Raw genomic sequence first — 8,487 nt, 5'->3', positions numbered from 1 at the left:
TTAGCGTGTGTAATCAAATTGTGTTATGCAAGCACACATTTGGATTGATACCCCCTTCTTCTAAATTTTAGGGGTAACATATATTTTAAATGGATTAAAAAGATATTTACCACATCACCAAATGATGATAACAACGAGGTCTTATGAATGTATCCATTAAATTATTATTTGAATGTGTTGATTATTTGTAAAGTATATATGAATTAATATGATAATTTTAATGTTTTATGTAGATATGTCAAAGTATATATATTGCATTTGTTTGGTAGTGTATTATTCACATACCTCACGAGAGGAGATATATGCCTTTAATTTATATGACGCTCCTGGATGATTTTGACATAATTCCCACGTATAGTTGGAGATATGCTTTCTTGGCATGCTTATACAAACATCTATGTCTTGTATGCATGAAAGGGGCCAAACATGTTGGCAAATGTTTGCTACTTCTATAAGAATGAATAAAAGAATTTAAAATAATTATTTACATTTTAAATGTTTTCTATTAACACAAAATAAATAACTCGTTTTTCAATTAATAACAATTATGGTCTTAAAAGTATCTTTATGTGAGCCAACCTCAAATGCCCAGGTTACACTTCAGCTCTCACTAGGATGCATGTATTGCAATGTTATTTTGTAATTATATGCATTTATATTATCTAATTGTAACTTTAAAAATGAATTAAATCAATATATTTGTAATGCTAGGTGGTATGCTAGTAGAGTATTTGATAATAATCTAACACATGTATTGTTATTTTATCAGAGAGAGCTAGATAGGCAACATGTTATCTAGATATTTTTTTGAAACTTTTGCTAACAAAAAACTTAACTTCAATGAATTATTGCTATTTAATATTTAAGAAACTTATCTTCTACATGTCATGTGGACGTCTTATTTGGATGAAACATTATCAATTGCTCCGGCTATTTACACTAGCGGGATGGACATATGAACATTAGTGGTCCCATTGATATTTCTTGTGATGGTTAAGCTACATTATCCAAATCGAGTAATGCGACAGTTCCACTATACATTCCAGTCAATATTAATACAAATGATGCGTTGCACGCCATAACTTATTGGGGTAAAAATGATTATTACTATTGGTTAAGTTGCTATGGACTTATCAGTCACAGTGGGATGCATGGAGGAATGGGATATTTATAAAGATACATCCTGTTATTATAGAGGAAAAATATTTGATTTGGTACATGAGTATCATATGTCAGGTCATTACATTAGATCCTGAGCAAGTTCCTTCACCTATATATATGTAATACGAGCAATATGCCTAACAGAGTCAAAATATCATAAGTAATCAAATCTTCTTAAAATTTATTAGCAGAGTTAGAATATCATAAATAATCAAATCTTCTTAGAATTTATTTATTGATCTTTTAATTTAACATTAATGTTTTTTAATATTAGGTTGAATTGTTTCTACGGTAGGGTTGAAAGGCCGCTTATACGCTTTGTAATATTGATGAAAGGAACAAATGATACACATGCATCTCAGTGGTTCAATGTTTGCCACAATGGACTTGATATATTTGGAGAGGGGTTAACTCTTAACGATATCATGGCGGAGGACGAGGTCACTCAGGTAGGAGCAGGATGCAGTCGCGCTATTGATAAACCTGGATCATCTAGTAGACGATGTAGATGTAGATATATTGATGAGTTATGTTGATATATTTTGGGGTTTCAATTACTAGAAAGTTGTATATTTAACTATTTGAGATTCATTTTGCATGTATATATGTTTATTTATTTACATTCCTAATGCTACTTGTGGTTATGAAATGTGAGAATTTGTTGTGTTTGGTTATTGTAGTTCTTTGGAGGGTTTTTTTAGCGGGATAAAATTTTGGGTATAGTTTCTAAATAGAAAAACTCTACCTAAATTTTGTTAAAATTGAAAAATCTCTTACTCTCTAAAATCATTAACTAAATTAAATAATAAATCTCATAATAACAATTTTTTGTTAGATTTAGATGGAGGGGAAAGTTTTTGCTGGAGTTGTCATGGAATGGCTGGGATGACTACTAGAATTTATTTGATATCACGGTTCTGAACCGCGACATTTAAAAGTGTGATATTTCATCAAAAATCTTTGTTGTTGTGTTAATTTACCATTTCTTTTTTAAAGTTGAGAGGTTTTATGACAGATTTAAGCATCTCCATTGTTTAAGTGTAAAGTTTGTCTTTTTTATTTTTTATAATTTAATTGACTGAATAGTCACTTGCCAACAAAAAAATGTTAATTGCATAAGAAGTCTACAATGTGCTGCCACAAAATATAATTTTGGCTATGTTTATTTTTGCAGTCCAACTATATTTTTAATTTTTTTGATTTTTTTATCTTTAAATTAATCTTTTTTAGTTTTTTAATTATTTTAACGTACTGATATAAAAATAAATAAAAATATTATTTTAATGTATTTTAAAATAAAAAATATTTTAAAAAACAATATCTTTTATACTCTCAAATAATTTATTTGTCCTCAAAACAATTTCTATTCTTTTATTTAGCTTAGCTTGTACGACAAAGAAATGTATGAGATAAAAAAAAATTATATTTAATTTTGTTGAGTTAGGAATATCTATTTTTATCAGTTTTTAAAATAAGTGAAGATTTTATACCCTTTTTTAGAACAGGAGGATAAAGATAAAGATAAAAGACAAAATTCATTACATAATTTTATTCGAAAACTGTACTTATAAATTTATTTAATTTTTATTTTCAAAATTTAAAACCATATCCTTCGCTTTCCAATATTTCTGAAGGGAATCCTTGGCAAATACAATGGTGAGAAAAGATAACAAGCCATCGAATAAATTAAATTGTATGCAGAGGAGTTCGTCAAGTAATCATTGGATTGATCATAGACGAAAACAATTCCGCGACAGAGGGCACATCCTCAACCTCAACTAGTGTCGTGTACGAAGAGCTTAGGTATCCTTTTCTCCCAAACCAGTGGTCCACACATGTGGCCTGTTGTTTGACCAATGCAATTCTTTCTCTGGAACTGCCGCTGCTTATTATTTAGAAAGTAATGTTGTTGGAGTACTGAGAGGTTTATTGAAGAAAGTCCTTTTACATAAAGGAAGTAATAAAATCTTAATGACAAATAATTGACTATTGACAATAACAAAGTTTGATTAATTTTAAAGTGCTTCAAGAATTAAATATATTTTTGGTTTTGTTTTAATATATATATATATATATATATATATATATATATATATATATATATATTAGGACTTTGTTTTGATATCAATTACAAATTTGATATATATTTAGCATGTATTATATATTTATAGGCTTATAATCTAAACTTAAATGTTTGTGGACGATATAATTTGATTATAAGGTTTTTGTTTTGTTAAAATAAACATTCTTACTCACTAGTTTTGATTAGTATCTCTTGATTTACCAGGCATGCTCACTTGGAGAAGTAAAAGCCAGGTTTAGCTCATGCTAGCTCATGACAAATCAAGATTCATCTGTTTTGTGTTAAATTTAATTTATTTAGGCTCACATTATGTTCATTGCAAAAGCTCAAAACCTTAAATTATATATCTTGTCAAACTCACGTGAATTGATCCTTATCCCTAAGGACAAGCAGGTCCTGTTTTCATCAAGCCAGGCACGGATTCCTGTTTTTTTCTTACCTTTCCTTGCATTGAAACTGAAGACAGGACCCTGCTCAGTTCAAATCCCAAAACTATCCATCTAACACCCATATTGTGCCAAAGCAAACTAGCATGTGATGAGACTAAAAAGACTTGTCCCGACATAAACTTGTTGGAGGGCCTGACATGTTGTACAAGTGATGTTTAATGAAAAGTAGATCAGAATCTCCTCGCAATGGGAGAATATGTATTCCAAGCAGACTGAGCATAGCCTGGCGACAAGCAGCAATTTGAAGTAATTTCATCAGTTACTTGCAGGGGGGGAAGAGGACAGTGCATCAATCTCGATCATCATGCAAATCAATCACGGTCGCTGTCGTGGAAAAAATGTTAAAAATATTGACCTAGTGATCACAGAACAAGAACACAATGACCAGTAAATCAAATATGTTACTCAATGAGCTTATGTATACCTGCACTCGAAGCGCAAACAACCTACAATTCAGAGAGATGATCCGCAGATGGATCAAAGAGTTGAGCTTGCAAGAAGTTTGAGCTATATTTCTCACAGGTGATGAGCTCGGAGATTCAAAGTTCTGTCGCTATTATAGACACATGCATGCTGTAAGAGGAGAAGTATAACCCAATCAACTACACAAGTCTATCCATCATTTGAGAAAATTCATCAGGAGCTTGAGAAACTTCACATAGACTCGCTTTATCCTCGTAAATCCTCTCGGGCATGACCATCCATCAATGGACTTGCAGTTTTAAAATCACTCGGGGGCACGACCACCCTTTAATGGGCTTCGTGATAAAAATCATTTTGGGCATGTATATAGTCACACTAAACTGTTGATATGACCAATCTTTTTTTTTTTTTTTTTTTTATTATCGTGGGTGTCCGGGCCAGCTTGCGCGCACCTCGACTAATCCCACGGGCCCTGAAGTTAACGACCATGTAAGCTTCCAGTGGCCATCATATGAGCAGCCATAGGGTTTGAACCTAAGACCTAAGAGGGAGCAAACCCCTTAGTCCCAAGCTCTTACCACTAGGCCACTACCTCTTTCATCTAGTTTCTTAGGTGATTGCGACCATATTTCCCGTTAATATATAACATATGATCACTCTATTGATCGACTTTTTTAAGTTTCCAAGGTAATTAATCTATCCTTTAAGAACACATGCAATTACTATGGAACAATATCATTCTTTTACATAATTATATACTTTCTTTGCATAATTACAATGTAAAAATGATCACTATGTTGTGTATTACTAAATAAAGCAAATAAATTTTGGGGCGTGAAGATTATTATTTTTAAGGTATTAATTATCTTTATTATATTTGTTGTACGATTAAATTAATATATCTTTGAGATACAACAAAGCTTTAAACTTATAAATAACAATTTCTATAAGTTTCTTAAGAATTTCTATTTTGTTTTCGATAAATGTAAATAATAGTTTGTAGATAAAAAATAGGGAGAGAAGAAACTTATTTTCTAATTGATTTCTGTCAATAACAAACTGATATTTATAAGAAAAATAGTATCTTTTCAGACCAATGTGTCTGTATAATTTAAAGGCACACACCTCTTTAAAATGTCTGTAGAATTTAAAAGCACATCTTTTTAGACCAATATGTCTGTAGATTCTAAAAAGCAACTCTTCAGTCAAATTAATTGGATAACTTGACAAGAGGTGTCATGTATAATTAATTAATTTTAAAAATAAAAAATTATTTATTTTACGTAATGTCAAGTGCCTAAGTGTCAAGTGCCATTTTCATTTATATATATAGGCTTTCCCTCCAGATCTTTCCTCTAACCTCCAAATCTATTGATTTCGTGTCCCTCACATTGTAAGTCACAACAAAATCTCTTACCTTTTCAATGTGTGGGATAAAGTTCTATTCGTTTATTTATCTAATATACAAGCTATTTTATAACAATCCTTTAATTAGCTTGTAATATTGAGTTGTACCATGTTTTATGCATAAAAGAAGGTATCTTTTGATTTAAGCCTCTTCTTAGTGTAAGCATTTCAAAACTTTAAAGAAATCAGGATGTCAAAAAAGCTTAAATCAGAATTTCATTCCATAAAAATAACAATCCTTTAATTAGCTTGTAATATTGAGTTGTACCATGTTTTATGCATAAAAGAAGGTATCTTTTGATTTAAGCCTCTTCTTAGTGTAAGCATTTCAAAACTTTAAAGAAATCAGGATGTCAAAAGAGCTTAAATCAGAATTTCATTCCATAAAATTGGAAATACTACATACATGATCCAATTAATTCAAAAAATAAGTTTGCCATTTTTTTAGCATTAATATGATCTTGTGCTACTTCCTGTATTCATGAACATTTACAAAGATTTTCAATTTTTTGTTGAAGCGGCACCACTTCATATGTTCATACAAATAAAATTTCTTTCTCACATTGAGATTTTATTAAGAGTTTTAATCACCCATCCTCCCATTTAATTTGAATACTAATTTTGTAACTATAGATTTCATATACAAATTAGTATACATCACTCTTACTAATAGTTTGTTATTAACCATGAAACTCCTAACTAGTAAAAGTTGAGTTCATGTTATTAGTAAATTTAATTAAATGGTCTTAAGCTCATACTAGTAGAAGTACTTCTAACTAAATCTCTTGAGAGACCTTTAGTAAAAGAATTTATTAAACATAGTTGCAAGATTCGACACAATGGTAATTATCTTTATATGTATGTATATATATAAGACAATTAATTTTTGACAAGATAATTACTTATATATATATATATATATATATATATATATATATATGTCTTAGACTAATATGTCTAGATTGTTCGTTGTAAATTTTACTAAATGCCCTAGGCATTGTTGATTGACTATCACGGTGTAAGGAGATATATGACATCGATGTCTAGATTGTTCGTTGTAAATTTTACTAAATGCCCTAGGCATTGTTGATTGACTATCACGGTGTAAGGAGATATATGACATCGATTGTGATCACAACTTAATATCCAATAGCATATTTCTCAATCATTCTGTCTTTATACCTGCGACTATTAGAGCTATGAACTCAAATTCCATTGTAGAATGAGTTATACATGTTTGTTTCTTTGAAGCCCAAGAAATAGTACAACATTTTAGAATAAATACCCATCTAGAAGTTGACTTATTATCATTTGCACTAATTATCTAACTAGCATCAGTATAACCTTCAAGTACATCTGAAAAATTATTATAAAATAATCCAAAATTCATAGTCATTTTCAATTAACCATGTACTCTTGTAATTGCTTTCCAATAATCTATACTATGGTTACTTATGTATTTGGAAAATTTGTATATTTTGAAAGCAATATTTGGTCTAGTACAATGTATGACATTCATTAGGCTACCAATTACACTAGTATATTCAATTTACGTAATTGATATACTAGTTTTTTCTGTCAACTTAAAAGAAACATCATACATATCATTTGCTACTTTGATATTCAAATGATTAAATTTATTGAAGATTTTCTCAATATAATGAGATTGACAAAGAGCAGAATCTCCCATTATATTTTCTTACATTGATACCTAAAATTGTATCTACCTCATTTAAGTCTTTCATTTTGAACTGTGAGGTTATATATTTCTTTGTATCATTGACATCATTCATGTTAGCATTAATAATAAGTATGTCATCCACATAAAATCATATTATCACATTAAAATAATTTGTAAATTTAGGATAAATACATTTATCAACATTGTTATATTTAAAACTATATTCTAAAATTATGCAATCAAATTTTTCATGTCATTGCAGGCGCTTTCCAGAGGTAGAAGAATCTAGTTCTTCCTATTTGACCCAAAACCAATCAATCTAGCCATGAGTAGGCGGTGCTTGTTTCAATATATATAGAGATTTGATCAATTTGTAGATTTTATGCTCATTTCCTAGTAGAACTGTAACAGTCTCAAATTGTAAACTCAAAATATATGATATATATATTCGTAGTTACCAATTATATATATATATATATATATATATAATTTTCCTGAAATTTCGGCAGAGTTTCCTTTGTATTCTTTAGATACCAAGTTATCGACTCAATCATTTCTCAACCTGCAACATCAATCACAATATTCGTCCCATCATTTGGATTTCAAAAACTCAAGCATATTTCAATATCTCAATTCTATTTTCTATAGAACACTATAATAAAACTAATAAATTCTTAACATGCACTGTCTTTTTTTTTAAAAAAAAAGTATTTGTGCTCAAATATATACACAACCAACCATAATTCAACTTAATAATAATAATAACATTATAAATTACATCATACACAAGATAATAAGTTAAATATTACATTTTTAGATATGGAAGTATATTACAACAAAATATTAGTTCTTCCAATTACATTAATCACATAACAAAATTATTTATCAAAACATCTACTTTCCAGATCGAGGGTGCGATGTACCTAGAAACATTATCGCATGAAACATGATTAAAACAATTGCACATTTCAACAAGTAATTGATTAAGGACTAATTATTCATATACATTAAAGTGACTTTCATATTATAGAATAAATTGTCTTATTTTCTTTTGAAGTTTCTAATTTCATAAATTCTCTTCTAGACATAGGAATAAATCTACTAAAATAAAAATATCAAGAGTGTCTCCCACAAACCAGCATATTTAACCTCAAAGTTTTATAATTAATTTATTTTACGTCGAGTGATTATCCCATTAATTTGTAAATTAATTTTTCTTAACATGGCCATTCAACCAGGCATAAATTCCAGTAATCAGGAAATGATCTTCAAGGCTTGCTCAT

Source organism: Populus nigra, chromosome 19, assembly GCF_951802175.1.
Source record: "Populus nigra chromosome 19, ddPopNigr1.1, whole genome shotgun sequence".
Classification (NCBI taxonomy): domain Eukaryota; kingdom Viridiplantae; phylum Streptophyta; class Magnoliopsida; order Malpighiales; family Salicaceae; genus Populus; species Populus nigra.
This window is presented reverse-complemented; position numbering follows the sequence as displayed.